The sequence below is a fragment of the Ovis canadensis genome, chromosome 2, assembly GCF_042477335.2.
Source record: "Ovis canadensis isolate MfBH-ARS-UI-01 breed Bighorn chromosome 2, ARS-UI_OviCan_v2, whole genome shotgun sequence".
Lineage (NCBI taxonomy): Eukaryota > Metazoa > Chordata > Mammalia > Artiodactyla > Bovidae > Ovis > Ovis canadensis.
In genome coordinates this window covers 93,108,256-93,125,455 of record NC_091246.1, presented here as the reverse complement: position 1 = coordinate 93,125,455, position 17,200 = coordinate 93,108,256, and the positions used below count along the sequence as shown (strand labels likewise).

The following is a 17,200-nucleotide window of genomic DNA, read 5'->3' as shown; positions in this document are numbered from 1 at the left end:
AGCCAAGTAGAAGCGCTTTGGAAGACTTGGGGAACTCTGTTGAGAAAGAGGACTCCCCTAACTTCAAGAAGTCAGTTTCAGGAAGTAGGGTGTCGTAAGGCAGTCTAAGAGTTTTAGGCTTGGATTGGCAAATTTGGTAGGCCCATTTTTGCCTGACGTTTGGAAACAGGCATTCTTAGCAATCCCGCCTGCCTGGGATGGAATATTATAATTGACTGTTTAGAGGGAGGTCAGAGAGACGCAGGCGCTTTGAGCCTTTTTGCCAGGAACCCGTACAAAGTCAATTAAGGTCATTTAATTGCAAATCGTAACTGGAGTGACAACAGAAATGCTGATATAGAATCAGTTAGCTCTTTCTGGTGTCCCTCGTCCGGGTCCTCCAAGTTGACGGATGGACTGTCTCCATTTCGATCATGGCTGAGACCCCCGCTTTACTGTGTCTGATTTAACTTCGCCCAAGAGGGCAATTTTGTCTCCCCTACCCTCGTCCTGGGTTAGATGAGTTTTTCCCCTCTTCTCCCCCAGCCCCGCCCATCGCGTGGGGGCGGGGAGCGCTGGCCGCCCTTAGCGGACCTTGCTGCATCAAACCCGCATCATGCCCTTGAAGCTGTAACCTCGGTCACGTTCTTGCGGCGACTCAGCCGCCCACTGCTCAGTTCCTTTCTCTTACCTCTTGCGATTACAGGTAGGTTTGACAGGTGATATTTTTAAATGTAGTTTTTTAGGGGGAAGGGTTAAAACGGAAGCTTTTGCAAAGGTTAAAAAAAAAAACAAACACGACAGGTGCTCTCGTAATTAAACGGCTGAGCAGGTGTAAAAACGTGCTTCCGCCGCGTGGCTTGGAGTCAGTTTTGACTCCCAGCCTTGGGTTTGAGGACAGGCACAGGTTTTTCCTGAGTAAAGAGATTGAGCTGGGCGTGGGGGCGGGCCAAGGAAATACAGCGATGGGACGCCCCCTCGGTGAAGAGTTAGCCATTTCGGGGCTTCGGTGGGTGGCGTTGGAAGGATGCGGCGAGAGGCAGGCGCTTATATAGTCGAGTGCAGGATTTCCTACTTTTGCGTTTGAAGCAGAGAATAGCACCCCGCACAGGTACTCGGGGCTTATTTGAACATTAGATTCCATCTAGAAAGGCAGAGAAGGGCAGCGCCGGCAAGCCTATAGTTTTTCGCGGAGGGACCGGACCCTTCCGCTGTGAAGTAGGCAAAAAGCGCTTTAGCTTTGCTTGCAAGATATGAGTATATGTATGTATATATACTTGATACACATACTATATCAAAGTACCCCTCGCGCAAATCGCTCTGGTTGCCGGTAGCGTCCGGAGCCTCGGGGTTTGCAAACTTGCACCTGGTATTTGACGCTTCTGGGTGCGCGACGCTTTCCGCGCTTCCCCGGGGAACCTGGTCAGGGAGCCTGCTCGGAATCGGAAGCCGGGAGAGAAGGACGGGAGCGGCTGCAGTCAGACGTCTGCTCCCAGGCACCGACCCTCGGGGCGGCAGGGCAGGGCACGCGCCGGCGGCAGCAGCCGCGGCGCCGCGAACTCGCCGCCGGCCCCGCCTCCTGGCGCTCTTCCAAGCAAGCCCCTCCTCCCCGCCCCGCTACAAACGGCGGGACCGCGGCGCCCGGGCGTCACTGAGGCAGCTGCCGGCCGGTTGAGGAGGCCGGTCGCCAGCGCGCGCGGGTGGGGCGTGGGTTCCGCCGGGTTCCAGTCCGCCTTCCCGCCACCGTCAGAACTGGGGACGCCGCCGCCGCCACCACCGCCTCTCCGCGGAGCCCGCCCGGAGCGAATCCTCCGCGGCTGTGTGACGGCCGGCGGCGCGAGCAGTAGTAGCTGCAGCGCCGAGTCGCAGCAGGCAAGTGCAGGGGGGCGTGGGGTGGGGGCGGGCACGCCTCGCCGGGCCGTGAGTCGGTTTCGGACGCCGAGGCTGAGGGCGGTGCGCGCCGCCGCGGCGCTGGGCTGCGGAGTCCGGCCTCGCCTCGGCGGGAGCCCTCGTCCGGGCTCAGGGCGGGAACGCTGGTGGGGGCGGCGGAGGTGGTGCACGGGAAGTTCCTCGAGCTCGGCCCCTGGCGGCGGGAGTCGAGGGAATTGGGCGCCTCCGGAGGTGGCACCGCCCCTCTTGTGGGCACGGGCTGGTTGGGGGCGGCGGGAGCCGAGCGGGACCAGTCGCGCCCGGCAGCGTGCACGGGCGTGGACGTGCCCGGGTACGGCCGCGAGTAGCGCGAGAAGCACTGCGCCGAGACGCAGGTGAGTGTATTGGAGGGAAAGTGGGGGAGGGGGCTTTTCTAGAAAAAGGGCAGGATTCCTGTGGTGGACTGGCACCTCCGCCTCGTGGGAGGTGGCGTGCACTGGCTACCCCAGCCGGGTGATATCAGGTCGTGTGCCCCGTGGTCCGGCGCCCCAGCGCGCGTGGTCCCCGGCGCTCGCGGGGCGTCTCGAGACTTGCCGCGGTCGCGCAGAGTGCGGAGGTTTGGGACCGTGGGCGCCCGGGGCAGAGCGGAGAGGCTCCTCGGGCCGCTCTCCTCCCTGGCGCCGCGTCAGGTGAGGTCGGGTGCAGTCGCGGGAGGTCGCAGCTCGAGGTCGCACCCGGGTTTGCTCGCGAGCGGTGCGCTGGGCGGGAACCGCGGGTCGGGTCGGGCGGCCGGGTGAGGCAAGCTCCTGGCTTTGGCTCGCGGCGGCAGCTGCCTCTTGCTCTGCCAGCTGCGCCCCGGGGCACGGACGTGTGAGCGTGCCCTGGTGAGACCGGTAGAGTCTCGGGCGGACCTGCCTCGGTTCACCAGCAGGTGCTCCTCCAGTGGTCGTGACAGTGACCAGCAACAGCCTTCCACGGCGTTTCCTTAAAAGCCGACTTGTTATCCTAGAGGGCTGGAGCGCAGAATCCTGCCTCTAGATGTGAGCCACAAGCACGGAGTCGTAGTTGTCCAGTTGGTCATTTAAATAGTGTGCATTTTAAAAGATCGTCTTTACGATAAACATTTTTATCTCTTCTCTATGTTTTCTAAAAATGTACAGAGACGAGGGTTTCTTATCGGCTCTCTACTCTTCCTTTTTTTTCCTTCCCAAAGGATGGCGTTTAACAATGCCAAACGAAATATGTCCGGCAAGGACAAAGAGCTTTTAAAAACTTAATATTTCGGTGGACCTACTCATAATAATTCTTTCTTCGTAAAAATGTAGCTTAGTCCCGAACTTACAGCAAATAAGTCCATTTAGGAACACTCCTAATACCAGTTGGGGTGTAATTTCCCCACCCCCTTAAGTAAAATCGGTTTGTTTGAAATACTGTTCAGTTGCCCTTGAAGACAACATTGTCCAGAATCGTTTCCCCCAGAGTCGTTTGAATTTTTCATTTGTGCTAAGGTCGCTCTTTTTTGCGGAAGCTGATCTGGAGTCTCCATTTTGGTGAGCGGGCGGAAAAGGTTTCCTGGATCTACTTTCTCATCTGGACCTTTGGCTCTAGAAATGCGAGACGGACTTGCTGGAGGAACTGCAAGGTTACTGCGTTTGTTTTTGAGCTGTTCCTTGTAATAGGTTTGTAGGAATATTGATGTAACACTTTTTAGAGGGCGGCGGGGGGGACGTACATACTTGGAGAAAGTTATCTTGGAAATGGAGGTAGAGCAAGAGGGGGGCAAGAGGGTTCTGGAAAATCAGATTTTGAAGGAACACATTACATTTAATTTTCTATGCTTCCTTTACTTTTCCTTCTTGAGAGAACATTTGTGTGTCTCTGTGCTCAAAACTGGCCCCTTAATGCCCTTTTGGGTAACTTTGTGCTGCCACCTTTAGGGGAATAAGGTTTTTTTGTTTTCTCTTCAAAGACGAGTCAGTCGTAGGCGTTTAAGGCGTCCTTTCTCCCTGTTTTTAGGTATTTCCTTCTCTGTATCTTGTTTACTCTTAGAAATTATGTCGGGTCATCTATCTAAGCTTCACACAGTCTTTCTCCATGATTCAAGAGAATTTTAGTTTTAGGATATTCTCCTAGAATTGACCAGGTACCCCAAATTGGTCAATGTCCATCAGGCCTATTATTTCCTACCGAACTTAGTTTTCCTTTTCTAGGTTCAGGGTGTGTTAGTAGTTAGAGTCCCTTTTTTGGTTTTGGTTTTTTGGTTGGTTGGTTCTGGTTAATGCTTCTTTACCAGAGAAGCAAGATACTTCTGTCTGGTTGGGCGCTTTTAGGTAAGACCCAGCTCCCAGCCAGTTACTGGAGAACAATGCTCTTAAGTGGCATTTCTGCTTTCTCATTTCTTAATCCAGCTTTTGGTTCTTTGTGTATAGACATGTTCCTGGCTGGATGCTTTTTGCCCCTTTCAGCCTTTCTAGCTTTCTGTGCTTTTCATGTTAATGTGATTTTTAAAAAAATACTGCTTTACCTCCTCAAACGTCTTTTCTCTTCTAGAAGGAAGGTGCACCATTCTCTCTAAGGACACAACAGAGCCATCCAGAATACCCCAGCTTCTAGGCTAGGGTCAACCTTTTCCTCTTTACTTGATTGGAGAGAAATCTTTCTAAAAAGTGTAATGCCTTTTAGGCCTCAGCATGGTGCAAGAGCACTCCAGTGGCAAAACACTCTTTCATGTTCTTTGTCCCGGAAGGCCTAAATACTCTGAAACAGCATCTTACCAAGACTGACTTTTCCCTCACCTCTTTGATGGTTTGGGCTGTCTTGTAGGGTCAGTTCTTTGTCTCTTACTTGAAATTAAATCTACCACATTATCACATTCTTACTGCCACCTTTCTTGCTGATCATGTTTACTTGGAAGTAAGGAATGTTGGAGATACACAGTATTTAGCCTGGCCAGGTTAATTGTTTTGGTGGTGTGGAGCCTGGATGGTGTGCCACCCTGTGGAAAACCTGCCCTATCGGTTTCTGATTATTTGGAAAATCAGCTGAACAGGCCAATAATCATAGTAAGCTACCACATCAAAACGATGATGATGATGATGGTGTTTTCTTGAGCGTTAGTAGTTGGTTGGAGGCAGGGCCACTGAATGGGCCCAAGACATAGGCTGAAAGGGGCCAGGCCTGCCTCTTGAAATTCTTGATTTTGAACAAGGGGACCAGTACTTCATTTTGTTCTGGGTCCCACAGAGTATGTCCGGCTTAGAGGCTGTCTCAATTGTTAATATTTAGCTGCTAGCTTTGCTGCTTTGTGTTATAGAAGTGTTGGAAATCTAAGGCTTTATGCAGTGGTGATGCCACACCCAACTCTTGAATTAACTCTGTGGAGGACATTAGATGCATAGAATGTTTACTTGCTTTGGCCAGTTTCCTTCTACAGATGTGGAAGTCTTCACTGGTTCTGGTTACTTCCAGAACCCACATGTGCACTCTGATGCCAAATCCATTGTTTTGTTTCTAATTTGGAAAGAACATTTATCATCTATTTATTTGATTCTAGATACTGGTTGGTTTGCAATGCTTGTTGATTTTTCTTTGATTTTAAGTGCTAAGTATCAACAGAAGGCACTTAAGCTTAAAGGCAGTAATTTGTTTTAAGGCTTTTTTGTATTAAAAGATATGCTTTTTTTATGGTTTGAATAGAACCGGTAACTTGAAGTCTGAACTAAAAATAGGAATTAGTGTAGAGTAAAATCTTACAGGGGTTTTATGGTATATTTGAGAAAATTTTCACTAACAAGAAATGAACAGATTTGACTTTTAGCATTCATCATATATATCATGACTTTAATTTTAGTAAGGTCACAGGAAATTTTGTTTCTCCCCTAAGGAAAGATGACTTTCTATATCAGTAGCCTTGTTTGTAATCCACTGTATAAAACAAAACAAAAGGCGACTTCTCTGTAACACTGCGCTAGGTGCATCTCATAGCCCTTTTACCAGCTAATACAAATGCCAAGTTTCCAGAGATTAGTCTATGTAAAAATACCTGTTTTTGGGTAAAGATGTTATTTATTTTCTCAGCGCTTTGCGTTAGATTTTGAATACATCAATTTCATTAATATTCTTAGCTGTATATTTCCCTTTACAGGGTTGCTCAGTAGTTTTGTGTGATGACAGATAAGGATTTTCCTTGTCAGCAGCCTTTACGCAGAAGAAGAAAGGTGCTTTGGCAAGGAGTGGAATAAGTAAAATAACGGAGAAGGTCATAGGAATAGGTGGGCTGGGGTTGAAATCGAACCAATTTGGAGGTTGCCTTATTAATTGCAAGTAATTGTGTGTTTTTTTTTTCTTTTTAATAAACTTGCACTTTCCTACTATTTGTCTTCATTACTGATTTCATTATATCAGTTTCTGACTGAAAATGAGTAGCAAATAAGGTTTGTAGTCAAGACCCTCTTTCCTGCTTTTAGAAATTATTTGAAAAACAATGAATGCTTTTTCTCAATAGATTTATTTATCCTGAGACAGTTGTAGTAAAATGTTAGGTTTTTTTTTTTTTTTAAATCATGAAGGTTTTGTTTTAGCATCAGTTAAGTTTCAGACTATTTGGTTGAGGTATCTGTATGTTTTTTCTTTCTCTAATAGTGGTAGATTTATACCAGCTTTTTTCCTTGACTTAAATAAGGAGTCTGTCTCATAAAAAGGAAATTTATATCTTACATGACTAGTGTTTCTTTTTCCCCAGAATTTTTGTTGTTGTGGGCTGTTGATTACTGGAGATTATTTCAGCAGCTTTAAAGACCATTAATGGAATATCACAAAAATCCTTATTTTCATATATATCAGACTGATTAACTGTTCTTTCAGGATGGATTTTCATTTTATTTTGTTTTGCTTTTAGTTAGCAGTGGTTAGATTCACTTCAATTCAAGCTCAGTACTCCGTTTGACTTGGAGAATGTGGGCAATGGTTGCTTCAGAATTCTCAGCTTTCCTATGTTTCCTTATTATGGAGTCACTGTAAAATTGAAATTTCTTGTCAAGATTGAGGAGTTTTGAAACTCTCTGAGAATCTGAAGAAAGCTGTGGGCCTTCTTTCGCTGGAGAAATTCATATCTACAGAAATTTCCATACAGTTTTTGCCATCTTGCCCTCTGGAATAAAGACTATTAAAGCTCTATTTGGGAAACGGGACTTTGAGAATTGGCGTTGTCTTGTATTGGTGAGAACAGGAAGAAGTCACTCAGCTCTGTTCTTGTGTGCCGTCGTGTTAGCGGTGTGGGCCTTCAGCTTTCATCCAAGACAGACTCTAAGCTCCCTTGTCTCCTCACAGTTTGTTTCAAGATCCATTCTGATTTTGTAAACAAACATTATACTTGCAAGGTGGTCTTGTGAGCACAGTGCTGCCAGTTTGACCACTAAGTTGTCTTGCTTGAGTAGGTTTTGCCACGTCGGTTGAAATTCTTCATTTAGCAGAGCCCGGTGGACAATATGAGGCTGGAATTTGAAGTTTCCGTTGTCTGATTTTGACTCAGTTACCTGTGTCCTTGGTTTCTTAACCTTTGAGTATAAAACCTCAACCCTCCACATCTCTGTGATGGCGAGAAGATGAGCGTATCAAAGTATAAGGTTTCCGGCAGTGGAATGACAATGTTTCCTGAATTGGAAAGGTGGTATAGGTCGACCTCATAGATCTATATTTTATCTATTTGACTTTCAGTGTATTTTATGAACCATTGTTTTTAGAACATACCATCCTTATAGCATACTGTCGTATAATGTATATTTCTGCCATGGAGAAAGAAAATTCCCAGACTGTATGGAGGTTTTGGGAAAATTATGTCTTTGAACATTTCAATATGGAAATAGATATAAATATATCAGTGGAATTTGGAAGGGAAGTTTAAAATGTATTTTTTTCTTGAAAATATAAATAAAGTTAAGAGATTACATGTGAAATTATGAGAATTTAGCCAGCTGACATTCCGGGAATATAAATGTCTCAATTTAAATTTTCCATCTTTTTTTCAATGAGAAATCAAAATCTAAAATTTAAGCATTTACATTAAAATAATCAGTCCATATTTTCTTGATTTGAATTTTAATCTCTTATCAAGGATCTATTCCTATACATCAAAAAAAGAATGAAATTTACACAGAAATAACATTTTTTTCCTGTGTTTGTTTTAATACCCTCTCACACGCCCAGTGAAAAGTCATTGATGAATGCCCTGTCAAGTAAGTTATTGGAAATTGCTCACCTGTTCAGTTTTTAAAGGATGTTTAACACTTTTTTTTATCCTTTAGGCATCATTTGTGTATATCAGAAATAAAAGAAGTATGCCTCAAAGCAAATAAATCACAGTGTATTTGAAAATAGATTCACCAGATTGAGTAAAGTGGGGAAAATATTTCTGGAGCTGATTTTATTTGGTCTTGAATTTTCCTCCGAGCTGCTTTTCAGAAGTGAGCTTTTTCTGTTTCTCCATTGCTGCTGCTCTGCTGGAGGTACCTCTGGTGACGTGAGGATCACCCACCTTTATTGCAGAGCTATCTAGAATGTTTTAAATATACAAAGTTTATTATAGAGTGAGCAAGTTTCTATAATCTCTTCCAAGGTAAGGCCTATTTCTGTATGGGTTTACTCAACACCACTTTGTCTCCCCTAGGTCTACTTACTGGTGCCTGGCTTATTTTGTTTAAACCCTTTGGGTCCTTTCTGGCCTATGAGTGTGAATGACTCATGGACTTTCCCCAAATACCAGGACACCAGTGCTTTAGGCGTTTATCCTTTCCTTGTCTTTGTTTCTGCAGAGAACTTGAACCACCCACAGCCTTCCTCTCCTCTGTGACACCTCTGCGCTGGCCCTTAGTCACCTGTCTGTGCTGCTGAGCCCCGTGCCAGCTCTACTAGCCTGGCAGTCCTGGGTCAGGCGTAACCTACTCACTTGCCCTTTTCTTATTTGGCTTGCACTTTTGCATTGGCCCTTAAACATTTTGTTGCATTTTGCTCACTGAAGACTACCTTCTGTGACCAAGACAGTTGTTATTACAAAACAAAAAGGGAGAAATGGATATCAACAGACAAGTGAATTCAGCCCCTGATTCCAAATGGTGGCCTATGGGTTACATATTCTGAAGTTTTTATTTGGCCTAAATTACGTTATTAGAAAAGTAGTGGGTTGTTGGTTTAGGCTTTGGGAAATATCAAATAGAGATCTAGAGCCCTATTGTGTTGTCTCAGAAATGTGTGAAGATGGAGCAACACTGAGCCCATATTTGTTAACTGCACCCTTTATGTGGAACCTGGTTTATTTCATTTCAAAATAAATTGCTGTCTGGCCTTCATGAGTATTTGAGCCTGTGAGTCTAATGTTACAATTCCTAAAGTCATGGGAATTAAAAAGTTTATTCAAATATCTAGGTAAAGGCAGTAGTTCTAAAGACTTTAGTTCTTTTGATTTTCTTTGTGTTTGCAAGTAATATTTGAATTATGTTAGGTTGTTCCTTACAAATATACATCTTGAAGTCTTTATTTTAGGTAGAGAAGTCTTGTCTTTGATCTCCTTTTCCTTAATGCCTCCTCCTCCCTTTATATGTGCTTCCATCAGTTTATCTTACCTTTTCTCCCCTCCCACTCTGGAATTTTAGACCTGCCCCTTTGGGAGCAAAGATTTCTTTCTGCCTATTGCCTGCTTATATTTGTTCAGATGCTTCCAGGTCAGCAGAAGTTACTTGGTGCTGTGAAAACTAATAGGATGTTCCCAACTGTTTAAAAGAGGCCGGTGGCCCACCTGCTAATCTCAGTGCTGATGCTGTCAGCTTAGAAAAGACATTCTCCCCTCAGAATCCTGTGAAGAAGAGCTGATACGAGAGGTTACCAGGTGTGAGGTTTATATGTGGTGTTTTTCTCTTCTCTTCCCGCCCCCCCCCCCCTTTTTTTTCCGGTCTTCAGCCTTTTCTCCTCTCTAGAAACAGCAGGGCAGCTCTGCAGAGCTTTCTCCCACGTGTGCAGTAGAGCAAATTGATGCGCCAGCAGAAGTAGAAAGAGGCTCCACATGTCATGTTTGGACCAATGCTGTAATTTTTATTTTACAATAAGGAAGGTGGATATTATTAATCTACTCTAGAGCATAATAGCACAATTTAAATAGCAGAGAGCAACTTTGGTGTGTGTTAATGTCTAGTGAGATGAATACAGATGAATGCTAAGTAGGCAGAAAATGTCAGTGTAGAGCTTTCCTTTTGGTGACTTTAAGCACTTACATTTCTAGTTAACTTTTTGTTCAGCCCAGCACATAGATATGAAGATCTATTTTATAAGCCAGCATTAATGTGGCTTCTGAGGACAGAACAATTATAAAGCCCTGCTCTCCCGGCAGCCTCTTGAGCTGGGCCAGTCGTAACGAGGAATTCCGTATTGAACTTCTTTGCAAAACCCTTCAGAATAATAGGAGCTTAATGCTGGCAGTTTTAAAAATTGGTGCAGTCTTTAGCCCAGCCAGATTTTTTTTTTGGTAACTTGGAGTGCGAGTAAAAGTGTGTGCCTAATTTGAGAAAGCAACTAATCTTGAATTAACTCTGTGTATAGTTTAAAAAATACTGTAGGTCTATTCTGAACTTATTTTACAGAGGCACTTAAAAATAACTCTTGATACCAAGAGTATCTTCTTGGTGTCATCTTCCATGATTATATTATTCTTTTAGATGGATATGTTGCTTATTTTGACATGCCCTGGAGTATTTGGTGGAGGGGCTTCCAGGGTGTCTTTCTTGTTGGGGGAATTGAGAATTTTTTTCTTTTTTAAATCGTATTTTACCTTCCTAAAGGTTGAGAATCATTGTCATGGAGCTTCTGCTATGCTGTTAGAAAAGCTTTGGTTTTGGTGGGCCGGTGGGCTAGTCTACCTTGGAGACAACACTTATTCCAATTCATCTGAAGTCTTTTCTTCCAGTTTTATTAAAGGATCTTAAGAAATGTCTTCAATGTCTTTTCGTATTGGAACTATGTTCAAAAGCCATGAAGTTTGTGTAATACTTAATGTTTCATCACACATCAATCCTGAGTGCCTAGGTACTGAGAGAGCTTTAGAGGAATTTGTAAAGTATCCCTATTTTCATTCCTTGGTCTGTCTGCTTAAGGAGATGAGGCAGAAAAAATAACTTAAAAGATGTCACAGGCTTCTCCCTCCAACTTTAATAGTCTTTTGAGGACTTGAGAAAAGGGACGTACCTCTGTAGTCTGGGTATTAAGGACCTGGCCAGGATATTGCATATTGTTTTGGGGAGAGGGTGTGTGGTTTTCTTGCTCTCCATTGTTCTGCATGTATATTATATTTGCTTAGTTTTTGTCTTTCCTCCTCCTCAGTCTGTCCCTCCTCTCCTCCCGTGTCATTGTTGTTCCTTTTGAGTCTGTCTGTTGTGGTATGAATAATTATTTCCTGGTTTGCCAGGAGTCCAGCCACAGGTAAAGAATGTCTATGCAGTGCAGAACCTGCCAAGTGTAAGCTGTGGCTGAAGAGAGACACCACTGCGACTGTCTTAATTCTGCCATTGTCCAACAAAGCTTGGAAACATATGTGTGTGTGTGGAAACACTTGAAGTCCCCCTGGTTTCTCCCCCATGCTTTTATTCTCTTGCTAACATGCTGTGTCAGGAGCTTCCTCCATGTATAATATTTGTTTTTCAAAACAGGAAAAAGTCATGAGGATGATACGGCTTCTTTGACTCCTTCCCTGTTAGTGTAGTTGCAGTAGCAGTGAGTGAGTGACAGGCCGGAACCTGGGATGCTTTTCAGAGCACTAATCTCTGCCTTCTCTATGAGTCTTCCTCATGCTGAAATCACGTCTCCCAAGACCAAGTGTCCTTAAGGCTGCTGAGGTAGCTTTCTGATGCCAGTTCTGGGTATTCTCAGCTCTGCTTGTTGCGTTTCTCCTTCAGTGGCATTTGCATTATTTTTCTTACTTCTGAAAGGTGACTGGACAGCCTGTATGCTGCTTCATCTCCTTGTTTTGCTGGAGAAGCTCATTCCTTCAGGTGGAACTGGCTCTTCGGAAATACGTATTTTTGTTTCTTGGACTTTTTAAAAAAGATTTGGCTAAGCTACCTGTATTGTTTGTGGACAGTAGGGGGCAAAGTTTGATTTCGTGGTGAACAACAGAGTTTGTGATCCAGAGAGGAAAAGTGAAGACATCGGTACAACTCTCATACAACTTCTAACGGTAAGTTCAAAATTACTGCCTTGTAAGAGTGCAGTGAGAGTAAAAAGTTTTGTAGTGGACAGTCAAGTTGGCATTGTACTGGGTGGTGGGGCAGCAAGAAGCTGCCTGTTTTTAGTTGCTCTAAGTCCTGGTTGTTAGGATAGAAAGACAGATGGAATCAGTACTTGAAGGTGGTGTGCTGCGCACAGTGATGGAGCCGGGAGACGAGCATTTCCTCTAGGAACAGTGATGACACCTAGAGTTTCTGTTCTTCGAGGACCTTACCAGAGTTGCCTGGTACAGTGAGTTTATAGGTGAGGGAGATGAAGCTGAGGTCGGTGGTTTGTCAGATTCATCCTGCTGAGTGGGGAGGAAAGTCTGTGACCCTTACCTAGTTCACACCTATTACCCTGGACTCCAGAATGCTGGTCTTTCTACCTCTGATAGTTCTGTTGCTTATAGTCTAAGGTGGCTGAGGACGGAGACAGATCCAGGAGGCACCTCAACAACTGTATATCATCATCTCTAGGCCTTATTGTTTGGCTCCTCAGTGGTGGGGCTGTCGAAACAGGTTTTTGTTCAACAAGCTTCACTCTGGTCTCTAGCACTCCCAGCGGAACGCCCACACCTGTTTCCCCAGGGCCAGGATTCTGACCTTGCATTATTTTAGGTCTGTGATCAGGGATCTTCCAGGAGAGTTTGATCACAGGCTGGTGTCTTGATGCCAGCCAGCAATCTTAACCTGCAGGAGTACTTTTTGGAACCATATGAAGTATGGATCTGTAAGTGAGGAAATGAAGACACAGTCTTTTTCAGACTTTCAGGATTCTGTTAAAATCAAGGAGAAAAAAAAAGATGGTGATACTGTGTGCTGTATTCCTGGTACAGTCTTCATTCCCCATTACCCTAACTTGTTGTAGAAGAGAATCTGTAAGGGATGTTCCTTAAAGTTGTTAGGTTTCTGAGACTAATATGTTCCAAATCTGATGGGGTTTTAGAAATGCAGCTGTCTTTGTTCTTAGAGAAAGTTGCATGTCAGGTACACCATAGGAGGTATGATGTATAAACCTGAATCAACAAAATATCTACCCCAGTAAAGATTGTTACTGATTTATCTTGGTTCTCCAAATTAACTGTTCAGTTCAGTCACTCAGTTGTGTCTTGACTGTTTGCGACCCCATGAATTGCAGCACGCCAGGCCTCCCTGTCCATCACCAACTCCCAGAGTTCACTCAGACTCAGGTCCATCGAGTCAGTGATGCCATCCAGCCATCTCATCCTCTGTCGTCCCCATCTCCTCCTGCCCCCAATCTCTCCCAGTGTCAGAGTCTTTTCCAATGAGTCAATTCTTCGCATGAGGTGCCCAAAGTATTGGAGTTTCAGCTTTAGCATCATTCCTTCCAAAGAAATCCCAGGGCTGATCTCCTTTAGAATGGACTGGTTGGATCTCCTTGCAGACCAAGGGACCCTCAAGAGTCTTCTCCAACACCACACTTCAAAAGCATCAGTTATTCGGTGCTCGGCTTTCTTCACAGTCCAACTCTCACATCCATACATGACCACTGGAAAAACCATAGCCTTGACTAGACGGACCTTTGTTGGCAAAGTAATGTCTCTGCTTTTCAATATGCTATCTAGGTTGGTCATAACTTTTCTTCCAAGGAGTAAGTGTCTTTTAATTTCATGGCTGCAGTCACCATCTGCAGTGATTTTGGAGCCCCCAAAATAAAGTCTGACACTGTTTCCACTGTTTCCCCATCTATTTCCCATAAAGTGATGGGACCAGATGCCATGATCATCGTTTTCTGAATGTTGAGCTTTAAGCCAACTTTTTCACTCCCTTCTTTCACTTTCATCAAGAGGCTTTTTATAGTTCCTCTTCACTTTCTGCCATAAGGGTGGTGTCATCTGCATATCTGAGGTTTTGATATTTCTCCCGGCAATCTTGATTCCAGCTTGTGCTTCTTCCAGTCCACTGTTTCTCATGATGTACTCTGCATATAAGTTAAATAAGCAGGGTGACAATATACAGCCTTGACAGACTCCTTTTCCTATTTGGAACCAGTCTGTTCCATGTCCAGTTCTAACTGTTGCTTCCTGACCTGCATATAGGTTTCTCAAGAGGCAGGTCAGGTGGTCTGGTATTCTCATCTCTTTCAGAATTTTCCACAGTTTATTGTGATCCACACAGTCAAAGGCTTTGGCATAGTCAATAAAGCAGAAATAGACGTTTTCCTGGAACTCTCTTGCTTTTTCCATGATCCAGCGGATGTTGGCAATTTGATCTCTGGTTCCTCTACCTTTTCTAAATCCAGCTTAAACATCTGGAAGTTTGCAGTTCACGTATTGCTGAAGCCTGGCTTGGAGAATTTTGAGCATTACTTTACTAGCGTGTGAGATGAGTGCAATTGTGCAGTAGTTTGAGCATTCTTTGGCATTGCCTTTCCTTGGGATTGCAATGAAAACTGACCTTTTCCAGTCCTGTGGCCTACTGCTGAGTTTTCCAAATTTGCTGGCATATCGAGTGCAACACTTTCACAGCATCGTCTTTCAGGATTTGAAATAACTCAACTGGAATTCCATCACCTCCACTAGCTTTGTTCGTAGTGATGCTTTCTAAGGCCCACTTGACTTCACATTCCAGGATGTCTGGTTCTATGTGAGTGATCACACCATCGTGATTATCTGGGTCGTGAAGACCTTTTTTGTACAGTTCTTCTGTGTATTCTTGCCACCTCTTCTTAATATCTTCTGCTTGTGTTCGGTCCATAGCATTTCTGTCCTTTATTGAGCCCATCTTTGTATGAAATGTTCCCTTGGTATCTCTAATTTTCTTAAAGAGATCTCTAGTCTTTTTTCTTGTAAATCCTTGATGTACAATTTTTACATGTTTTTGAATCTCATAAATATGTCCACTTAATGTAGTGATTTTTATTTCTCTTAGAGCTGGGAAGTTTAGTGATATATCTTTCTATCCACAGTATTGGAGAAGAGAGAAGCTTCTTGGTTTCTTATCTTTATGTATATTTTACTTTTTCAAACTTGTAAATATTATCCTTGTGCTCTGTGAAGCTGTTGGAAATCTGAACATTTAAACTGTCTCTACATATTTCAGGCCAGTGTCTCTGGTGTAAAATTGGCCCAACAGGCTATGTACACAGTGAAAAGTATAGCATAGCAGTCAGGTGGAATCCTGCCAAGGGTACTCTGTACTGTTTAGCCATATTTAGGACATCACAAGATGAAGCAGAAGTTAAGATAGGTATTGAGAATTCAAAGCTGAATAGCTTTTTGTAAAATCATTTAATTGTAGAGGACACCACAATCCTCAGCTTTGACTTGAATACTGTCTATTTAGATGCCCCCTACTTCTTAATTTTCTAAGTTTTTTTTAAAGTTGGCCTTCACTACCAAAGGTTTTGCATGAAAGTGGTCTACAGTTCCCCAGTTCTCTGAGGAACTGAAAAAACATAAAGAGGCCGGGGGACTTGTCATCAGGTCTTGGGCATTTTATATTGGGTTTCCCTAACAATCTTTATGGAACTTTATCCTATGGATTTTTTCATTGTGACTGGCACTTCTTTTTCTTCCCCATTCCCTGTGATTATTTCCTGTTTCTTGTGTAAAGAAATGAAGCAAATTTGCCGACGGTTTATTAAATAGCTCAGAGGTATTTGAAAATGTCCAGTATACTTTTTTGCTAAAAAGTTGCTTCTTAAAACTTGAGGCTTTGCTCTGGACCCGTAGCTTTATAGGGTTTAAATTTTTATGGCTATGTTGTGCCTGTCCTCCTGACCTTAAGGATATTTTGCTGTCTTCTTGATTTCTTATTCATTCCCATTTTTCTTGGTTTGTTGATCAACCTCTTTTGCTCTGCAGTAGTTTAAAAACCATTATTTTTCCAGCTTATATGTGAAAACATCTTAGTTTCCTCAGTTTCATTTACTCGGTAAACATTTGGTTCATACTGTATGCTACACACTACTGTAGATATTGAGACATAGTGGTGAATGTGATCTAGTTGTTGCTGACATGAAACTCAGAGTTTAGGAGGAGACACATGTTACGATTCTGGAAATTATTATTTATAATTGTGATTTGTGCTATACAGGGAAAGAATCTTTGGGGCGCCTAACTCATTGTGGATGGTGAGAGAAGTTCATTTGTTAACCTTATCTTTCATACCCCATCTTCCTGCCGTACTCCCACAAACGCAGACTTTCTTTTTTTTTTTAATTTCATAGGCATTAGAATATTAGATTGGAAAGGGGTCCTGAAGTTGAACTCTCTTCTCCCTGTTAAATTCGTGGTGAACTTTGAATCCTGGATCTGATGTGTTAATAGTTTATATAGCTCACCAAAAGTCTCTTAAACGGTAATTGGACAGCTTTCACACTATAACCTATACAACCACTGCCAAGTCCAGCAGTGTTATCCGCATAGTCTGCCTCCTTTATTCTCTTTACTCACGGTTTTGAAACTATGCTGTCTTACCCAGTTTTGAAGTATATTTTATCAACATTATTTGATAATACTTTTCTGGTATAAAGATTGAGTAAAGAGGAATGTTTGTTAAGCTTTCTGCGTGGTCTGAAGGACTGGACCAACTTGTGCAAAATTATAATTTGTCATGGTTTGAATTATTTGGTTAATTTATAAACAAACTTTGTAGAATCTCTTTTATATAAGTTCCTTTTATAGAATCTTTCATAGAATCCCTGTGCTAGATCAGGGCAACCCACCCCATTACTTCACAGTACTATGTTCCTCCCAGTATGCATTTAAATTTGAGCTAAAATCAAGTGCCATATTATTTTGAAATTGTCTTTGAAACATTTGTTGGGATGGAAGAACTTCGGCAGTTTTTTTTTTTGTAGAAACCTTGGAAGACATTTATTGGGAAATACTTTTTTTCTTAAAATGACCTCAACATCTTTTGGCCAGTCCCTTAATCATAAAGGGCTTTGTATGTTTGTAAGATATTGATAATAGAGTCTGGGAAATTGCTCTAGGTAATTAGAAAAAGACAAGAAAAAGAGATTAAAAGAAATGAGGAAGTGAATTCTTCATGGGGCTTATTTCCTCTCCTGCACACATCATCAGAACAGTACCATAAACTTATGGCATGGTATTTTAAAATAACGTCTTACCTACCTA

General features: G+C 43.2%; 1 protein-coding gene across 7 annotated transcripts in view; it reads left to right on the top strand.

Annotated features, from left to right (window-relative positions):
- Positions 1-1,601: 1,601 nt before the first annotated feature.
- The window catches only part of ELAVL2 (ELAV like RNA binding protein 2), a 140,167-nt gene continuing 124,568 nt past the window's right edge, over positions 1,602-17,200 (top strand). For 2 of the 7 annotated variants that reach the window (XM_069574145.1, XM_069574141.1), the window contains exon 1: positions 1,602-1,851. The gene's annotated coding sequence lies outside the window, so the exon portion shown is untranslated. Of the gene's footprint in view, positions 1,852-2,011; positions 2,244-3,362; positions 3,491-17,200 lie in introns of those variants that run through there. The other 5 variants (XM_069574137.1, XM_069574144.1, XM_069574139.1 and 2 more) reach the window with 5 other exon arrangements.